A 21,345-nucleotide genomic window follows, 5' to 3' on the forward strand; every position below is an offset into this window, starting at 1 on the left:
ACAAACTTTTAGCCACCGCGATGACTGCCTGTTTCCTAATTATGTTTAAGCAGGTGAGGTCGGCCTTTATGTTAAGGAAAATCACACGGGCTGAGGGTCGCTGGCAGCACAGCTTGAAATGCTTCTCAGATATTAAAACCTGCTTGCTTTTCCAGGTGGGATACACTCGCTTTTTCTTTTGATAGTAATGCATGCTTCCCCATTAGACAAACCTGTTTTACTACATTCATCAAGAAACCCAATGATGCTGCCTCTTCTGCTTTGCAAATTATCTTTTCACACGCGTGACTCCCCTTCTTAGGCAGATGGTTTACCAAGTGCTACTTATTTGGTTTGCGTTTTGACTATTTTTTGAGGATGACGTCATTAATCTATTGCTGGAATCTGGGAGAGCTGCTGTTTTAAAGACTTACTGGAGCTGCTACGTCTTGAGCAGATAAATGTGGAGAGCCCTTCGAGGAGGAACGGAAAGAAATCTATTTGCGTGAGCCATTATGGATTCCGTGGGAGAGTTGGCCATGCTCCTGGGTAGGAACCATAAAGGAGAAGTCGTCGAGGGAATGGTTGCTTCTCATGGGTTAACACCAGCCCTAAAAAGAATGTGGGTTTCCCTGCATCTACAAAGGCCGTGTTTGCAACTCTTTTGATTCCATGGAGAGTGGTACTGGAAAATAATTCTTAAAAAAAAAAAAAAAAAAGAAATTATTCATTCTAGAATCAAGTTTTGTGTTTTGATCACAACCTCCAAAAATGAAAACAATGGTGGTTGTTTCAGTACTTAAATTCTGAAAGCAAATAAAACCATGAGGCTTTATGTTAATCATGCAAATTCATCCTGGGCTGAATTATTAAATGCAGCTAAAAAGATGCAGGTGGCCAATGACTCCTCTCGGGGAATACCAGTGGGGTAAAATGGCTTCACTTTATTAGGCAGATTCACAGCTGTTTATTGCACATGGAAGAACTTATTTGATGGTTGCACTTAAAGCAAGAAAATAGAGTTAAGTATGTTGTTTGTGAGTGAGGCTTTGCCTTTTACCCCTTTGTGTTTGAGAAGAAAACAGTCAAAGGGAAGGCACGGAGGGTGTACAGGGCCCGAGTGGCTGGAGCCGAATGCTCAGAGAGGCAAGGTCATGGACCTGGGCCCATGAGAGCTGCACAAAAACAGGCTTCGTCCACATTGCCCCCAGCCCGGCTGCTGACAGACCTTGTGTTCTGTCCTGGGGGAGTCTGAAAAACCAGCCCAGAGACCTGTGGCAGCACTCATTGGAAAATGCCGCAAGAACTATGACACGCACGGCATGGCCACTGCTTCTGGAGTGAGGTGGTTCGAGAGCCAGATACTCTGCTCGTCCACATACAGAATACCTTGCTTACAAATGTTCCTGAAGGTCAAGGCTACACTTCCCATTTCAAAGAAGATACTAGGGTTCAGAGATGTTGTGTCACTTTTCAGTGTCACACAGCAAATAAGTAGCGCAGGCAGGAGCAGGACCCTGCTTTAGTGACCTCTGAATCCATGCTGTTCCTCATAGACCCAGCTGTCCAACAGACAGAGGCATGACCCCTCCCCACATCCTTAGCCCTTACTGAGTTAGCATGACAGGCCGAGGTGCACGGTGATTCCCTAAAGGGGAATAAGAGACAACTTCACAACCCCCATCTGAAAGTAAGTGACATGACTGACCCTCTGTTAAACTGACCTCTGTGTCTCAGGTCAGCCTGGTCCTGTCACCTTGCCGGCCTCCACTGCTGTTCACTGAATGACAGAGTGAAGGAATCACATTCTTCAAACATTATGCCATGAACAACTAACACGTAATCATGTGTAAGAACAACAAAAAAACAATCTCTGTAGCATTTGATTTAGATGGGACCAGAGTTTCCAAATCCTGGCACTACTGGTATTTCAGGACGGATCATTTGCTTTGGAGGGGCTGTCCTGTGCAGTGCAGGGTGGTCAGCGGTCCCTGGCTTCTCCCCACTGAAGAAGTAGCACCGTTCCCTCCCACTGTGACAACTAGAAATGTCTCCGGACATTACCAAATGAGCCTGGGAGCAGAGTCTTGCCTGGCAGAGAACTACTGTATTAGCCCTTGCACCTCTGGATGCCTCGGGCTCCTGTTCGATTATCCTATCGTGTGTCCTGAAAGGCGAGGCTTGCGTAGACAGCAAAGGAAGTCCTTGGTACTTTACTAGGTGCTGGAGATATTTGGAGATTTCTGCAATTTGAAACTGGAAAAACTGGGCAGTTTTAGAGAAGAGAGAAAAGGCAAGAAACAGACTGGAGATGCACCAATATCTTGACTCCGTTTGGGATGGCTAGATGATAGGTGGGAGGAGGGACAAGGGGTGCCTACTCAGGAGAAAGCATTGGTGGCTTTTAGAGATTCTTATCCCAGTGGGTTAAACAGATGCACACAAGACAGCTTGGTGTGGGGGACAGTATGGGTGGCAGTGGGGGTGGAATAAGAAAATTAAATCTTAACCTTCACTCTGATCTCCTATTCATTCTTTAACTGCCTTTGTTGTCCAGGTATGTCAGAATGTCTTGTGCCATCATTCTGCAGAAGACCTTCATACTAGGGGAAATTTGAAAGAGAGAGCATTTTTACAAAAAGCAATTTACTAGTAATTTTTCAGCATTTTCCCTGCTACCTCTGAAAAATGTGTGTCTGAATACGTTTGTCCTGCCATGCTATTCATCATCACCATTTGCTAGGGACTGCACTGAAATAATTTTCTGGCATCCATTGGCTGGGGCAAGAAATATTCTAGGTCTTGGACCCAACCATCAAACTAATACAACACATCAGAAGAATTAATTGCCAGTGGCCAAATAATAATAAAAAATTCTAAGCTCTTCTCTGTTTTATAGAGAGTTGCTAGTACATAAAAATCATCTTGTTGTTAGTAAAAAAAAAAAAATGATGGTAATACTTCGGATTTTTAATCCATTTACTTTGTTATTGCTGACTTAAAAAAAAAAAAACAGGAATAGTAATTGAGTTGTTCTTATTCCCTGATAGGGAAAACACCAAGGAATTTTTGCGGCTGGTTTATTTTGGCTTCAAATGAGGCTATGAGTTCTTTCTGATGGCTGGATGACATTTTCTAAAGCTTTAAAACTGAATTTCTGGACATTAAGAATTACTAAGGTGGCCACATCTTTTCAGGGTGTTCATTTGCTCTTTATTGGGGGTGGAGGGTAAGGCTTACAGTGATTACCATTAAGAAAATGATTTTGTTATGAAAGGAAATGGGGCATTCTACAGAGGACTGTCCCTGAGACAAGTGGAACCTTCTCCCACACTACTCCATTCATCATGCCTTCGTGCATTTATTCAGCAAGTGAATGTGCATATGTTACAGTGTAGCGTTAACATTCAGTAAGCATGCAGTTAAGTGCTCCTATGTGCTAATCAAATGTCAGCATTCCCCTATGCATAGCAGTTGCGTTTTCTAGATTTGATCCTCATCATATCCTTACAAGGCAGCCACTATTCATATCCTCATACTGCAGATTGAGAAACTGAGGCACATGATTTTGTTTTGTTTTGTTTTTTTGCATCTTGCTCAGAGTCGCATGACTAGTAGGCCACACCCATTGAAACGGCTGAATCCGTTTGAATCACATGCCCTAACCCACTACTCTTGCTCAAGAAACTCTGTAACTTGAAGTGATCCATGATAAACTTTAAAAGCATCAAACAACTGAAACTCATCTGAGCAATGTCCTTATCTTGTTCCCACAGTGTATCTGGGTGCCGGTTAGGCAAGGACATCCAGGTAGTTCCAGTAACACAGCAGGTGTGGGAGCACTGAGCGAGGGTTGCCTTGAATTCTGGACTGAGCATGAAGCCACAATAGCATTCTTCACGATGGCTTGCCTCGGCTGGGTCACCCTAGAGAACCACGGACTCTGGTTCAGGGAGGTAATCTCTTGGCTCTAAAGCAGTAGGAGTTCATAAAGTTTATTTTTCATAAGAAAATTGTGTTTTAGAACTCATTGGACTGTGCTGTCTTGAGGTGAAAATGGCTAGTCATGGTTGTGCCTGTTTGGCTCGAGAGAGCTAGATGTCGAGGAGCTGTTTGGAATATAAATGTCTTAATTACCCTCAAATTAAATTTCATAATCAAATGTGAGTTGTAAATATATAAACCCTGCATTTTTAGATTAGTGATGGAGAGCCATCTCCGCATGCTGCTTTAAATTAATGGCTGATATGAAAATGTGCATTCCAAGTTAAATAAGTGAAAAATGGAGGCAACTAAATGGCTAACAATAGGTAAACAGTTAAGTAAATTATGGTTTACATTCACTCTGGGTGGCCATTAAAAGGATAATTATAGAGATTATTTAGTATCATAGAAAAACACTTACGAAATAATGTTAGGTGAAACAAAGCAGTCTACAAATTATACTGGAAAAAAATGAACAAAAACGGTCATCGTTGTGGTATTAAGAGAACACATTCGGAGAGATTTATTTTTCCTTCTGTTTTCCAATTTGGGGAGAATGGAGGGAGGTACAGCGTCATTCTGGTTTTGCCCATGGAAATAACACAAGGTAAAATCCAATCCACACCTGAAGCAGGCCTCTGGAAGGTATAACCACTCGTATCAGAATAAGAAAAACCCAGAAATGATGAGATGGGGGTATAAGTCATTTGCCAAAGGTCATCTTTGATTGTTTTGAGGGAGCCCCGATAAAGAACGAAAATGAATTTCAAGTGTGTGTATGTGTGTATATATGCATAGGTATATACGTGCCTGCGTATGTATTTAGCTATGTATAGTTAAGTGTTTAGCAGAAGATACGTCAATATTTGAGCAAACACACTGTAAGGAAGGAAGTCAGCATCTGTTTTAATTAGAAATAAAACGGATTCAATAGTCTGAAGGCAACTTTGTGGGGTTCCATCAGCTGACAAGACAAACTCTCCATTGGATTCTGTCCATTCTTAAAATGTCCGTGCAGATTTGCAGGTTTGCAGTTTGACCCTGTGATGGGATTTGCAGGGGAGGATGCAATCAGCTGCCAGTCTGACTGAGACACCTCCCAGGGCCCAGCAGTCCCCGCATATAGCAAGATAGCTAGGCAAGCAGTCTGATGAGTGCCGCAAGGGACTGTATGAAATTATAGGGTTTCCTAGTGGCTTTCTCACTGTTCAGACACCTTGGAGTCAAAGATGCTGGCTGGGATTCAAGATGAACTGGATCAGCATTTTCTTCCATATGCTGAGGGGGCGCCTGAACATGAGGCTACTCAGAATGGGACAGTGGTGAAAATGAAATCCCATTCTTCACCACCGGCTTCCCAGTGGGAAGGGGAGGTGAAACAGAACCTCGCGCACTAAATGAAGTCACTCGTGTTATGAAATAGTTAGCTTAGAGACCTGTTTCATAGGCGCCAATTGAGTCTTCAGAACTGGAAATCCTCCTTTCCTTGGGGACAAAGCCAGCTGCCGTAGATGGCGGACTGTGTCTTAGATTCATTATCTGGTTTAATTTTCTTTATATAGTGAAATGTTACTTTTTCCCTATATTTGTTGTCTTCTTCAGAGGTCACTGATGAGAAGGACCGAAAAGGGGTGACTAGATGAATTCAGACACCCTTGTGTGACTGAGCAATGTGGGAGGCACTGTTTTCTTGCAGAACTGTGGCTCCTTGGAGGAAACACGGAGATGGATGCCCCGTTCCCTTGATGTGTAGAATATTGCAGTGAAACCTCTGTTATTAAGAACCGATGACCACCCAGTCCAAAGAAGGGAAAAGGGGGACTCATGGAGCTTAAATGTAGGCATCGAGGCAGAAGAAAACCTATATTAGGTGCAGTCCCCCACTCATGCATATCTGTGATTTTAGAAAACACACTCAACCAACAAAAAAACCTATGGTCTGTTGCTTCAGCCACATAATGTAAACCACACAGGCTCACACTGGCCTGCTTCAAGGCAGTGAGAACAAAGGAGGGGAAGCATGGATGCTTGGGGTTTGGTGCTCATGTTTTAAAAGATCCAGAGAATGGCCCTCTTAAATGGTCCAGACTTTTCATTTATGTTTCACTACCCAGTTCTTTGATTTTCAGCTTATGCTGATGTTAACCTTTGCTCATCCTGTCTAAATGGAATCTACATTAGCAGAAATGAATTACCAAAATTTTATGATGTTGGTGAAAATCAACTGGAAAATATGCCTTGTTGAAATGAGACATTATGTCAATGTAAAAAAAAAAAAATTTTATTTGCAGCAGTTAGCTATGCCAGCTAATAATGGCCAAAAGGAGTTCAGTAGAGTTGGTTCCAACAATTCACCAAAATCGCCTGTGAGATTGGTAAAAGGAACTAATTTCCCTGCCTCCCCCTTTCCCATCATCATGACAGTGACAGAGTGTGAGACAGGAGGGCTGTGCTTTGAACATAGCTCATGCGTACATTTAGGTACGATAGCAAGTGTCCCACTGACCCCGGAGGCTTCCTAGTGATGAAGCAACAATCAGCTGATAGTTTGGGACCCATCAGAGGCGGGAGTTGGCAGGACACAGAAGAGGTGGTCTCCCTTTTTTAGACTTAATGGGAATCTCACTCGCATGAAAACAAAAGGATACATACTAGAATGTACTTGGGGAGTGCGTTGCCTTCCTGATTATGCTGAATCTATATTTTTGTTTTATTAAACAGCATGATTTGATTCAGGATTTATCTGAAACTAAAACTAGGACATTGATTTTTTTCCCCCCCCAAAATGACTTATATCAAAGGAGTCTGTTTTCCCTGCCACTTCCCAGTCTTATTTGAGGATACCCCATCGGAACACTCAGGGCAGGATATCTGCTTGGAGGTAGCGTTCATGACAATGGAAGTCATTTAGAGCTGAAGATGCAATCCGTCTTTCCGGCAAGGCCATGGGAATGCCTATCAACTCAACCATCAGAATGGATCCCCCTTATATTATCATCGTAGTGTGAAAAGACCACGATGTTTCCTTGGTTTGGCCAAATCCTAAGCTTTGCATGGTCTTCGGTTCACTGCAGAGGTAGCTGTGCCAGGAAGAAAAGGAGACTTGAGCATTTCTTGTAATTGGCTTCCATTCCTAAGCTGATAGCCAAATGTAGAGAAAATAACCTGCCCTTGGGGTCCGTGTACACAATCCTAACTGAAGTCTGCAGAAAGAGTTAGTGCTTGTAATCTTAATGGCCCTCATACAGTTTGCAGTCCATGGCGTAGTCTGAAAAGACTGTCTTGGTTTGAATGAGCTATTTGTTGCAAGTGTGCACAGAGCGAAGTTTTAGCATTCATAACACAAGATGTCATTTTTGTTGGGGGGACGGTGAAGAGAAGAGAAAATAAACAAAAGGTCTATATATTGTCTACTTTACACTGTATATTTTATTCCTTAAAAATAAAATCTACCTCTTATCAATCCTGGTGTTACTCTGCCAGGTGAGTTGGTTGTTTAATGTTTTCCTTGACCAGCAGCTGTTGTGAACCTCTGTCTTCTCTGTGCATGATAATAAGTAGCTACATTTTAAAAACATGAAACCATATCCTTCCCTCACAAAGTTTCATCTAATGTCTTCAAAGGTTTCTCTCTTTGTGCATGAAAAACTTGGCAGTGTCTCTGGTAGTCTGGAGGAGGAGGACTCAGTGGTCTTTCTTGGGAGGCAGTCTAACACGATGTAATGCCTGAGACCCAAGGGTGGCCTGGACTCAACCCAGCAACACAGCTACTGTGCTTACCCCAGCTGAGCTTGGAGCAAAAGAAGACACCCCATGTTAAAGGCAGGACTGGACTTGCTTTGCATTGGGGTCACAAGACCCATCTCCAACTTAGTAGAGTCTTTCAGTATTTTTATACTGAAGGCTTCCAACAAGTGCTGCCAATGGCTTGCTTAATTCATTCCCCAGTCTAATCCCCCCATATCAGTCGTCACCATGCCCTGTTCATTTTGTTTTTCCTTCCTGTTCCTTCTCCTATTGATTTCTTCCCTTTAGTTCCACACTGTTCCCACCCTGATCTTGGCCTTCTTAACTCTCCTGCCCTCAGCTCTCCATCCCCCATACCCCACCCCCGTCCCCCATCCTGCAGGTCCTGCTAGTCTTGGCTCCAAGTGCACATCACTTTTCTCTGCATATACCTGGATACATCCCAGTTGGTAGCACTTCCAAAGAGCCTTTTATTATAAGATCATCTATACTTTTTCCTACCTGCTCATCTTTCTAGATTTCTCCTGGCTGCTCAAAAATGCTCCATCTGCTGACTTCCATTAAGCCATTTCCTGCACTGTCTCCTGAACACACCATGGTCAGTCTCGACTTTGTGTCTTCACTTCCGCTGGTTCACTTTCCAGGACCGTGCCCTGGTCCTCCTTCCTCATGGATAGTCTGTGTTTGTTGGTCTAGATCTAGTCTTGTCTTCTATGCCTTCTCCAGTCCTTATCTGTCACCTTCATTTACTCACTGAACAGTGCCTGCATGCCCAGGGTGACCCAGGCACCATACTAGATGCTGGGCACACAGGAAAAAACAAGGCATGTTCTTGGGCAGTGTCTAGTCCAGCAGCGGAGAGACACATCGATGGCTGACCCCAGTCCCCTGTGTGCAGGACCATGTAAGAGGAGGGAGGTACTGAGAGTGCTCCCTGGGGAGTCAGGGTAAGCTCCACCTGAGAGATGTACAAGAGCAGGCCTGAAGGATGCTCACTTTGCTTTGCTGTGTGTCAGTTTTCTCTGCTTAACACAAATGTAAGTGTTCTGTGGAGTAGGTCCCTCTAAGCACCGTCTTTCTCCTATGCTCAGTCATCCGTCCTTACTTACTGGTTTAAGAATCTTAACACTGGCCAGGCGCGGTGGCTCATGCCTGTAATCCCAGCACTATGGGAGGCTGAGGCGGGCGGATCACAAGGTCAGGAGATGGAGACCATCCTGGCCAACATGGCGAAGCCCGTCTCTACTAGAAATACAAAAATTAGCTGGGCGTGGTGGTGCATGCCTGTAATCCCAGCTACCTGGGAGGCTGAGGCAGGAGAATTGCTTGAACCAGGGAGTCGGAGGTTGCAGTGAGCCGAGATTGTGCCACTGCACTCCAGCAAGAGAATCTTAACACTGTACATCACGGTATCCTTAGAGCTGGGGTCTTAGCTGAGATATGGCAACAAGACTTAGGATGAGTGTACAATATTAGTGGCTTCCAAGGAGTCTTTCTACATTATTTGGATCCTCAGATTAGGTAGAACATGGCTGTATAATGAAACCTGAGTAGGAATTAGAGAAGTGGAAAGGAGAAGGGATAGAGTTTTATTCGTTGAGGTAAAACCATACCCAGAGATTTTTATCTTCTGAACTTTGGCATAACTATCTTGCGTGGTTGTTGTACAAATGTTTTCTGTGCTGAGGGGAGAGAAGGAGATGGCACACACACTCACAGAAATGAGTGGATGGCACAGAAATTGTACAGGTTCTATATTTAATCATGCAGTATATTGGGGTCCCATACTGTTGTAGAAAATGTGACTTGCTAGGAATTATCAGAAGCTTTGTTCTTATAGTACTCAACTTTCTTCCAAGATATGGTAGTAGCAAAATAAATTCAGAGTTTAATTAAAAAATCTCAGCAGCTTGGAATACCATTTCAGAGCATGGTACCTTTCCTGACCTCAGTTGTCTAATCTGCTCTAGAGGATGAATCACTGGCTTTCAGAGGGAAAAAAACAATAGAGGGTCTGGGGCATACCCGTGGGTCTAGTCACTTCCAAGGGTGTATTAGTCCGTTCTCACACTGCTATGAAGAAATGCCTGAGACTGGGTTATTTATAAAGGACAGGTGTTTAATGGACTCTCCGTTCTGCATTGCTGGGGAGGCCTCAAGAAACTTAAAATCATGGTGGAAGGCAAAGGAGAAGCAGGCACCTTCTTCACAAGGTGGCAGGACTGAATGAGCGCAAGCAGGGGAAATGCCAGACACTTAGACAACCATCAGATCTCCTGAGATTTCACTCACGATCATGATAGCAGCATGGGAGAAACTGCCCCCCGATCCAATTACCTCTCCCTAGTTCCGCCCTTGACACACGGGGATTATGGAGATTACAATTTGAGGTAAGATTTGGGTGGGGACAGAGAGCCAAACTGTATCAGGGGGGCATAAACATATGAATGAAACAGCTTTCATTTGCCTGTTATTTGAATTGAGAACAGTGAATATGAAATTATACTAAATGAGGAAGAGCAGTACTTAGGAATCTCGTGCCACACTGCTGTTGTCCATTGAGATGAACATGGAGAGGCAGGAGAAGGGAAATGGGGGTGTATAAAGAGAGAAAGGATGTTAGGGGAATGGTGAGTCGAGAGAAATGCACACACAGACACAGGAAGGGAAGGGGATGTGTGCTGGAACATCAGTCCAGGTCAGCTGTGGGACATCTGTGGGCTGTTCCCTTGAATCAGGCTCATAGAGTTCTGATGGCCTTCAGCCACAACTCCCATCGTTTTGGCTGCTCTTAAAGGGCCAGTTGCAGCAACCCCATCTCCTGTCCAGAAGGGAATGTGACAATTCACCCTGGGGCAAAACAAGAGTGCAGGCTCGGGCAGGCACCTGAAGCAGGACATAGTATGGTTTCCTGTTCTATGAAGCACCCAACACATAACACATTAAGTGTTAAACTCAATGAAGAGTCCCATTTTCAGCAAATATTCCTACGTTTGCCTCTATCTTTTTATCTCTCCAGCACCTCCTTGGAACAGTTGCCCTGCTACTTTACAAGGCTTGTGGAAAAGAGAGAACAGTAGCAAAAGCCTGTGTAGTTCATGAATAGAAGGTAGCTTTGTAGTGAGTAAGCAGTACTGATGATCTATGAAGTGATTCTCTGTGGATTGAGCACGCTAAAAAGATCTTAAAAAGGAAAACATAAATCTTTCCAAAACCTCACATGACCCCTGTATGCTTCGGCCTTCTTGAAGCTTTGGAGGAGAGCATAGGTGTGGATGAAATGGAACCTTTTGTAAGTTTTTTTGGTTTTTGTTTTTGTGTGTGAATTTTTAAAGAGAGCATTTCCTGCCACATAGAAGAAAATCCAGGGGGTGGCTGTCCTCCCACAGGAAGGAGGTAAACACACATTTTTCCTTAAGGGCTCTATTCCCTCAGCCTGGCACCCTCAAAGGCCACACTTGGAGGCCAGGAAGTTAATCCATTCAAAACAAGGAGAAGAAAGAAGGAAAAAGCATATTGGTCTCTACCCCAGTCCAGGCAAATCAGTACTTCTGGAGGATGGAGACTGGGTACCACTTTTTGTTTTAAACACCTCACATAATTTTAATAATGTCCCCATGATAAAGAACTACTGGCCTTCTTCCTTTATCTTTTTCATCCCTTGTTGTCTTCTATTTCCTGCTGTATCCCCAAAGCTTAGAGAAGCTTGTGGTATATAAAAAGTACCCAGAAATATTGATTGAATGAAGGGCTTAATGAATGAGTGAATGTCACAAGGGAGCAGGGAAGACGGGCCCCTTCCATTTTTCTCTGGAATAAACCTAGACATCAGCCAGGTGTTGAGATGATCACTAGCAGATCCCACACAGGCTCACAGAGTGTCTGTGCCTTGGCCTGGCTGGGCTGTGCTGTGCACCGACAGACAAGGTGGATTCATATTCCACAGAGGAGGTAGCTAGTGGCCAGTCATTGTCATGGTTGAAAATCCAGGTCTTTCACAACATCCATTAATTATGGGATGGCAAATTCCAAGTAAATTGTAACAGAGCAGACCCATAGTAGGAATAGGGCATATTCACACTTTTTATTTTTAAATATTTCTGATTGGAGATGCAAAACATTTAGAATTCTGTTCCCTTCTAGGAATTCAATGGCTTGGGGCAGCTCTTTTTAGCCGTGGATCTGGGGTTTGAGACCAGTCGTTCGTACATTGACAGTCTTGGCACAGTGAATAACTTTGGATTTTCTACATTGGAGAGGGGGTGCTCAAGGTCTGCCCATGCTGCCGTGGTTTGCTAACATGGTTAATATCTGGCCGTAGTCCCTAAGAACTGGGGCTTTGAGACCACCTGCTTGGTTTTGAGTTCTGGCACTTCCCCTCCACTTAATAGCCCAGAACTCTAGGCAAGTGATCTAACCTGGGAGAGCAAAGATCAGAAAAGGTAACACTTGTGTATAACACTCAACACAGGCTAGGTACCATTCTGTGCTTTGTGTATGTCTGAACTTTTCATTCTCCAAACACCCTCTGAAGGAGAAATTACTATTTTTAATAAAGATGGGGAAACCAAGGCACAGGTAGTGGAGTCACGTGCCCACGGTCACACAGATAGTTACTGGCAGAGCGAGGAGGGCAAAGGAGGATAGCCTGGCCTGGAGCCTCTTCTCTCGCCACCACACTGCACTTCCCTGTGAGCTGGGTCAGGGCTTAGGAGGTCGGCTCCTAGGAAGCGCTCAGTACACGGCCCTGGTGGTGAGGTGGATGTGCACAAAGACAGCACACCTCGGGATGTGTTGTGCATGTGGATGACACCGGACGCAGGACCTAAGAGACACAAGCTTGAGAATCACCGCCAGAAGGTTCCAACCTTAACTGGCTGATTAAAAACTGTACGGTTGGCTTAGAGTTATACTTTAAAGCTGCATTTGCCAGTGGTCACTCTCACTGACTCTTCAGATACAGAGTTAGAACTGATGCTTCCGTGTGTAATTTAAATAATTACCAGGAGTGAGTTGGGGTCCAGTCTCTGCCACTCACTCAGTAGCTGACCTGCCCAGTGCATTGTGGGGCCAACCCTGTCAATGAGCCAGGGCACTCTGTCTGAGGGTCCACTGTCCAGCCACCTGCTAACTTCTGTAATTCAGCCTCACCCTGGGTGTTTTTGCCACATGGATAAATCTGATAGACACAATAAATAAAGTAGATATATATTCAGAATAAATATTATACAGCGAGACTAAAATATAAATAGCAAGTGCAAAACAAATTAAATGAGGATGTGAATGACTTCAGTGAACCCACTGAGCTAACAACTACCATTAAAACAAGAAAAGTAACTAATTGAGAAATGCAGTTATCATTGGGCAAGAAGTCAAATGAAAAATATGGGTTGAAAGTGAAAAACATATTTTCAGCATTCCTTTAATTTCACACACTACGTTTGCACATGGCACATTATCTAAGCTATGGGAGTCTCAAGTGCATGGTGAAGTGGACACTGTGCAATGTGATTTACGCAAGGGAAAAAGACAAAAATAATCTTTATGCAGTACTCTTATTGATTTTTAAAATGAGAAATTGGTGGGTCTGGCACAGAGATCAATGGAGTTGAAGTCACGACGTCAAATTGAGATGTGAGGTTAAGGCTGAGAGACAGACATCTCGTTCTCTCATGCTGGCCCAATGAACTCTCCAGTTTTTTTGGTGAGTTCCGGTGAAAACTCTTTTTAACCCAAAATGTCAGCATTTGGGTTAGAAGAACATTAATTTATCTGACTGCAGTGAGATGCATTTTCTCAATTCTCCTCGTTTGCTTCTTTTACCCTAATACTAGGTCGCTAAATCCAAAGACATTCTTTCTCTAAAAACTCAACTTCTACCCAATTGAATTTTCACCAAAGGAATTGCCAAGGTTGAGTTTGGTGGTAAAGAACCCAACCCTTTGGTGCTTTTTTCTTTTCTAAACACTGCATGGCCGGACGTCAGGACTGCTCAGCCCTGGAAGTCGCCTTCCTCTTTACTGCCTTCTCATGGTGTTTCCTTTAATTCCTACTACACAAAAAGTTACAATTGGAAATGGAAGAAAACAATTATTTCCCAATTAGGATTTCCTGAGTGGGCAGCAAAATCACTGACTAGGTTTGTGTTAGTAGCCTCATTAAATATTTACTAAGCACCTGTTATAGACAGTACTATGCTTAGTCATTTAAGGTTTTGAGTTGTGAATCGCTTCGTCCATTTTCCTCCCATTTGAAAGTATTTCTCTTGGACATTCTAGGAGGTAAGAAATAATGAAAATGTTGTTTTTTAAAATAGTATTTCCAGTTGAAAATTCACACTCAGATATTTAATAGAAATCCTATCTTTTCCCCAGTTCCTGCTGGCTCGCAGACTTCTGTTTCCATTAAAATCCCCCACCGCCTTGCTGGCCTTGGGTAGCATCTTTAGTCCCTTCTTTCTATCTTGCCACATTACAAAGACTTGCCTGCCAAAAGGTTTTTCTCATAGCTGTCCCCTAACTTACTTCCCAGTGCTACTGGGACTGGCTCATTTGCACCTGTGACACCTTCTCAACTGGTCTCCAACTCCTCTCTTCTGGTTCACCTCCAGTTATACCGTCTTAATCTTCTGAGAATATATGTTCTTGTTTAAAACATCAACAGAGGACCCTCCTGCTCTGCTGGTTCCTCCTCAAACTGACTCCAAACTGTGCCTCTACTCTCTGATCCCAGCACCTCAACCTTTGCCAAATGTCACTTCTCACTCTGACCATACAAGTCTGTAGCCCTGAGCACCCTCCCACTTGGCTTAAGCTCCAGGACTAATGTCTGCTGGGCTCAGGAGTCCAGTCTCAAGCATCACCCATGAAGTCAGCCAGGGCATCACTCTCTGCCTGTAATCTCCTATCCTGATTCTTCCTGGGAGTCTTTAGGCTCCTGCCACTTCTTGCCACCACCTCCTCTCCTCCTGGACTTGAGCTTCTTGGAGTCCCCCCACTTGGTCTTGTAACACCTTACACATTGCCTTGGCCACTGCTGCAACAGCTCAGTGCATATCCACAAATCAGAAGTCCTCTCTGAACAAAGCCATCCGCGTATCCATCTACCTTCCCTATGCTTGCCCCATTTAAAAATCCCAGGTTTTATATCTTTGCTACAGTTTTAAGGATGGTAAAATCGCTTACTACAAAAATAAGCAGATTTCACTGTACAAAATGCAGGTCGTAAGAGTTATCTAAAATCTAACCACTAAGTACATATAGAAGAGATTTTAAAAAACATTAAGAAGGGCAGTTGACAAATACAAGATCCTTCCTAGAGAAGAACAAGGGTGGGGGATCCCACATCACCAGTGGAATGACCTAGAAACACAAAGACTACTCAATTTCATTAAGGTTGGCATGAGTATGACATAGCCCCTTGCTGCTTCCTCAACTGAACAGCTGTCAGAAGGCCCTCATGCCATCAGCTGTGCTTTCTCCTCTTTCTCTCTGGGATGTGCCTGTCCATGGAACCCCTGCTTTGGGATATAGCTGTGATCATCTCTACTGAGATGGAGTGAGAGCAACTTTTATCTGCAAGGCTGCCTGTAGTGTTTTCAGCATTCCGTAGCCTCCTTCCCATGTCTCTCATATGCTGTAGTTTACTGCATTTCATTTCATGGCCAAAGCTAGATTAGTAAGGACTGAATTGGAATTTTCCATATTAAGTAGAATATAAACTTCAACAAGCATTTTGATATGCTGGGTTTGTTTGTTTGTTTGTTTGTTTCTTTACCATTCTTTTGGATAGAGTAGTATAATTCATATGAATGTACGGTATGCAGAGATGCAAGAATCTCTTTCTTTTCTTTTTTTTGCTCAAACTTCCTAATAGCAGGATAGGGTGGGAAAAGGAACATGTCTATGGATGTGCAATACTTTGAATAAACAGTTCAGTGCTCTATAAAATAAATATTCACAAATAATGACTTTGGGGAGAGTTATTTCCAAATCCCTTTGAAATATGTTGTTAGCCAAAAGGTTTATAATTTGGAATCATAATTCCTGCTTATCCCTAATATCTGCTATTCTCCATTCAAGTTAATTTTCTCTCAGGCCCAGTTAGAGCTGGGAATATATACCCAGCAGAAAGAGACACAGTCGTCAAGTTAGAATGTTTTGTATTTATTCAGATAGTGATTTGTCATCTGGTGACATCTTTGTACACCTCAAAGTCCCTCAACCCATTCATGATGGTTTGAATAATGTTTAAAGCACATATGACTCAGATGCACACTGAATATCCTGGGACTTACAGTACAGGGTTCTCTGAAAGGACTTGAATTTGGAACCAGGAAATGTCTCTGAAGTTATGGTTTTTCTCAGTGTGAGAGGTAAGATCCTTGGTTGCCTGGAAATACCTTAGTTAGTGCCTTCAGGATCTGAAACAGACACATTATCACACATGGTCCAAAGGTTCAAACCTATACTTTCATGGCTTAGTGCTTAACACAAGACATTGTCCAAACAACTTGTTTACAGCAATCCTGTCAGGGTCCCTGTAGTTTGGTTCCTGCAAGTCTGTATTCTGTCCTTAATGTATAAGAACAATGTACATGTTAAATAAACTGATTGAAAGTCATGAAGTTTCACTACATACATATCATAGGTTAGCTCCGGTATTTGATAAAGACTTCTCTCAATGTCTGTATGAGAGTTTCATGGTAATGAAAGTGTCGTCATGTAGTATCAATCATATTAAATTTTGCTTTAAAATACTGAAGTCACTCCATAATGTTATGAAATATTAAAATCAAATATGTGAGGAGACAGAAGAAGATCTGCTTCATAAATCATGCCAGCTAATTTCTGGTTGGGGAATGTAGGTCTCCAACCAGTGGAATTATGGTGGGGAGGGGATGTGGCGCTTCACATTTATGAAGGACTATTAAAAATGACGATGACACTGGTTTTATCTGGGGAGTTTTTATGACCTCACGTTCCCAGAATGACAGTGGTTTGCCTCAGGTATGTAGAATTTGCCAGCTTCCCAACTGAGCTTCTTGGGTGCTATGGACAGGTTAAACAGCATCCTTCACAAGCATTAAAATCCCTGGTGAACCTGTCACTGCCCTCCTATGTAAATTTCTGACCACAGAGCTGCTGCTTTGGGATGTAGCTGTGACCGTTTCTGTATCATGAGTCTCTGAGAAGCGTAAGTCACCTGCTTCTCATATTCCAGAGTTCAGTAGTTGTGTCTCTAAATGAGATAGCCATGGCTGGGTGCAAACAAGAGAATACAAATGTCTACATGAACGGGTTTGTCCTGTCGCTCTGCTTCGATCCATTGTTATTTCTGAGAATCATTTTGATTTTTGGACTGCTTATTTCAATGTGTAGGAGTCTTCCTTGTAGATGAATGCCTTTCACGTATAAGTCTTTCTCTTATTTATTGATTTATTAAAAAAAAATTTCCCTACAGAGGGAGAAACAAAACACAAAAATTCCCTTTCCTGTCACAGGGGAAAATAACTGGCAAAACAGAGAAGCCCCCAAAGTAAACAGAGTAATAGAGTACCCAGCCTCCCGCAGAGCTTGCAGAAATCTCGTTGTGCAGACGTGGAGCTCCCCAGCTTTTGCCTTGTTAGCCTATTTCTGAACCAGTAGTTCTGTTTCTTAATAGGGTAAAGGGCCTGACTTACGTAAAATCACAATGATAAAATACAAAGTCGTGGCAACTGTAGTAAGTTTAAAGACATATTTAGCTTTTCAAGGACATCCTGTCTTTAAGAAAGAGTCTTTCATTTAGCTAAAGGAATTAAACTGAATTTTGAATCTTTTAAACAAAATGATGAATTTAGTGAAGAAAACAAAACTCTCCATGGCTAACGTAATTTATGCAAAATCACGCAATTAGTGATAGCTGTGCTAGACTTTTTTTTCCCTTCACCAAATGCGCCTCTAATAAAACCATCGTGAGGAGCAGTGCCATCTAATGTAAGTAGTAAACATGGATAGTAAATGATTAATATCTGGTGAGGCATGCAGATGGCAGGACTTCCATTTTTCCTTTGAGCCCCCATGCATGTTTGCTAATCATTCTTGCAAAAAAATTGCAAAGATAAATATGAACTTTGGAAAGTAATATTCAACAGGATATGAATGTAAGAAACAGCACAGTGTGGGGGAATAGTAAAAACCAGCACTTTTCGCCTCTGCATGGTGAAATGACGGTAACCTGCTGTAGTGTAAGCTTAATAAGGGTTATATCATTTTCATCTATGTACTACTCTGGGCATGGCCCGGGTCTTGTGAGTGGTATTTTTTTAATCAAGACCCCAGCCAGCGCAGTCACCCTGACAGTCCCCCCACCGAGATATGGAAAGGTAACCCTCTAGCAAGTCCTGGTTCAGGGGAAAGCGTTCAAGTGCACAGACGTCTACCCTGTGCTAGCCTGAGCTGTAGTCTTCTGAAATGATCGCTTGGCTTCCCAGCCAAGGCAGGGCTCCCCCAAAGTTCCTTCCCACTCTTGCAGTTTCACCTCGGGATGCTTCCGCAGAATTTCAGTGCCTAAGCAGACAAGGTCAAAGTAAACTCCTTCACCGCTGCTTCTGGCGCAGGGGCCCAGAGCGTATCCAGCCCCCCAGCACAGACCAACAGCAGGAGAGGGGTCCGGGCAGGAGCCCTGGGCTGTAGATAAGCAAAACGCACCCATTTTCTCTCCTATTTACTCCAGAGGCACCTCTCCTCCCCCACTCCTGGCATCTCCTTATCACTGGCTCCCTCTCCCTGTGGCATATTTTTGGGTAGTAGAATGCTGAGGTCACAGGGAGCGGCTCTTTATCCAAGCAGTGGGGACGTCAGCCTGGAGCCCTGAGCATGAACCAGCAAGATGCAGGCTCTCGCTCTTGACTTTGGGCTCCAGGCGCTGCCCCGGCCCAGGGCTGCCCGCGAGCTCCCTCCTCCCTCCTGCCCTCGCCCGCCAGCTCGCCCTGTCTTAGGTCTGCAGCGTTGGTTGGTTTCCCACGCCTGTTCTGGTCTGACTCGGGATGCCAGGCACCCAGAAGCCCCGCGGGCACCGACCCCGGCCCGCAGCCCAGGGAAGGTGCCAACCCCAGGGAGTGGTGGAGACTGGCATTTCACGTGGGCATCTGCCTTCACTGCTGCTCGCGCTTCTCCTCAACGGCTGGCGTCAGGGCCCTTCTGCTCCAACTCATCCCCCCCGAAGTTAATCAGCCGTACTTTCCAGGGCGCTTTAGTTTGGAAAATACTTAAAAGCCTCGAAATGTTCATGGGAGACGGCCGCCCCCGGATCCCCCAGTTCTGCCTGGCTAAGGCTGTCGGGCGCTCAGGAAGCTGTGGCGTTTGTCTGGAACCGACATCGCAGAGGCGCAGCCCCGCTCCTCGCTGGCGTCGCCAAAGTTGCCAGACGCCCCTCGGTGACCCGGCCGCGTCAGATGCAGTTGCATAACCTCGCCCCCCACCTGCGCCCGCGCAGGGTCCACTACCGGCTGCTCCGGGGTGTCCCGGCCCCGGGAGCCGCCGAGTCTCCGGCCAAGCCGGTTTGGGGGCGAGTGCGTTCGCCGGAGTCGGGGTGGGCGCCTGTCCGAGCGGTGCTCTGCCCGCGGCCAAGTACGACGGGCGCGGGGGTGCGGGAGGAGGGCACTTGGGGCTCCGCTTACCTTCCGCTGCTTACAGATAAGTCGAGGTCGGTGCAGCGCCTGGCTCGGGCATGTCTCGCCGCGGACCCTGGCAAGCCTGGCGCGGCACGGAGCACTTCGGGCAGGGCATCCGCGGCCAGACTCACCGGGCTCGCGCGGAGGAAGGCTCGGCTCCGGGGACTTGGCCGGCTGCGCGCCTGCTGCCCGCCCCCTCCACCGCCGCCGGCCCGGCCCTCCTGGACCGGCGGGCCCCCGCGCCGCAGCTCGCGTCCCTCTGGCCCCGCTTAGCGATGCGCGCGGGGAGACAGCGGCTCGGCCAGCTCCGGGGACGCCCGCGCGCTCGCTTGCTCGCGGCGTGGCGGAGCCAGCCACAGCCACCCGGCTTCGCGCTCCTCCGATGTCCTCATTTACTGCAATTGTCTTCAGCGAGATCTCAGAGCCAGGGCCAGGAGGCGGGGGCGGGGCGGGGGAGGGAGCAGGAGGGAAGTCCTTGCCGCTGCTCCAGGTCCCAGCTACTCCGCGGAGCCTGGCGGCTAGAGGCGAGGGCGCCCCGCGCCTGCTGCCTGTGCGCCCGGCTGGCACCGAGGCGGGCGGAGCCCCGGGCCCCGCGGGGCGGGGGTGGGGCGGGGGCGGCGCGGGGCCGGGCCGGGCCGCGTGCCTGGGGTGGGGGATAGGGAGGGAGTGGAGGAGCCCCCTCCCACCGCCGCGGGAGCTGAAGGAGGAGGAGGAGGAGAGGAGGTGGAGGAGGAGGTGGTGGAAGGAGCTGCCGCCGGCTGCCGCCTGCGCGCGGGGCTCCACCACAGCGCGTCCTCCGGGTTTCTGGGCTGCAGGCGGCGCTGCATGGCCCGGGAACTTGTTGAGTCTACCCTGGAGCCGCCTCCGGAGCAGCTGGAGGCCGGGGGACTCTGTGTGTTCTCTCAGGGATTGAGGGGTGGCTGGGGACCCTGCTGCATGGCTGTGTGCTGTGCCAGCCGGCATGGCACGGCCGAGCTTTGGGAAGCCAGGCGCAAAGGGTGCGGGTCGTGTACGTGCCTGGCCCCTCACCTGCGTATGGTGCCTTGTAGAAGCAGGGGTTCGGGGATCCCTTCAGTGCAGGCTCCAGCCTGGTGTCAGCCCCTCTACAAGGGGACAGGAAGTCCTATGAGTGGCCTGAGGAATGAAGTGGGAGGACTTGCCTGATAATGTTGCATGCTGACATTTAGGGACACTCCAGAGCCAGCGCCACTGCCACTCCTAGCCAAGAACCCTACTCCCTCCAGAGCACACACTCTCCACCAGCAGAAGCCACAGAGCGCAGAGGCTGAGTTCCTTTGGGGCAGAGTAGAAGTCTCTTGGGGAGGAAATGACCTAGGATGCCAAGGAGCTATCCCCACCCTTAATTTCCCATCCACCAAAGAGTATTGGGTGTTCTGAGCTCAGGGCAGCAGACCCAGGGGTCCCTCTGATGCCTGGTAGGCCCTGGGGCCTGGGCCAGGGACTAAGCAGCCAGCCGAGTGCAGGGCTCCTGGCCCCCTGGATTTGCTCCTAGAACGTAAAGTAAAATGTAAGTAGCCACATGTATTAGTCTATTTCTCAGGAAAGGACAGAAAAGTGGTGGACCCCAGGGAAGGGACAGGCTACAGAGAGTAAATTGGGAGGACAAGTGCTAAGTCCTTTCACCCACCCACCTCTTCAGACACATCAGTGGGCAGTGAGACCTCTTTGCCTGTATATCCCTGAGTCCCTGCACCTAGCACCAGCTCTGTGCCTCTGGCCAAGCCATCACTCCATCCTTGTTCACTGAGCTGAACTGAGCCTAGCACTGCCTTATAGAGTGTCTGTTTTTTTTGTAAATGGCTTTATACGAAATACCTTATTTGTCTGTGGATACTTTGGGCAGTGTGTCCAGGCATTCCAGAAGAAAAAAAAATCTAAAATGTCGTCTGTTTCCCTCTTACCCTGCAGCATCCTTTGGGATACAATTTTGCCAGCCTTGGGGATCCAGATATGCTCAG

General features: G+C 46.1%; 2 protein-coding genes across 6 annotated transcripts in view; one reads left to right on the forward strand and one right to left on the reverse strand.

The window, feature by feature from the left end:
• Window positions 1–19,557, reverse strand: part of INSYN2A (inhibitory synaptic factor 2A) — a 61,020-nt gene extending 41,463 nt beyond the window's left edge. For 2 of the 3 annotated variants that reach the window (XM_028853307.2, XM_015148446.3), the window contains exon 1: window positions 19,373–19,557. The gene's annotated coding sequence lies outside the window, so the exon portion shown is untranslated. 3 annotated transcript variants of the gene reach the window in all.
• DOCK1 (dedicator of cytokinesis 1) overlaps window positions 1–21,345 on the forward strand; it is a 549,533-nt gene that overhangs the window by 271,883 nt on the left and 256,305 nt on the right. The window lies entirely within an intron of this gene.

Source organism: Macaca mulatta, chromosome 9 (assembly GCF_049350105.2).
Source record: "Macaca mulatta isolate MMU2019108-1 chromosome 9, T2T-MMU8v2.0, whole genome shotgun sequence".
Taxonomy (NCBI): domain Eukaryota; kingdom Metazoa; phylum Chordata; class Mammalia; order Primates; family Cercopithecidae; genus Macaca; species Macaca mulatta.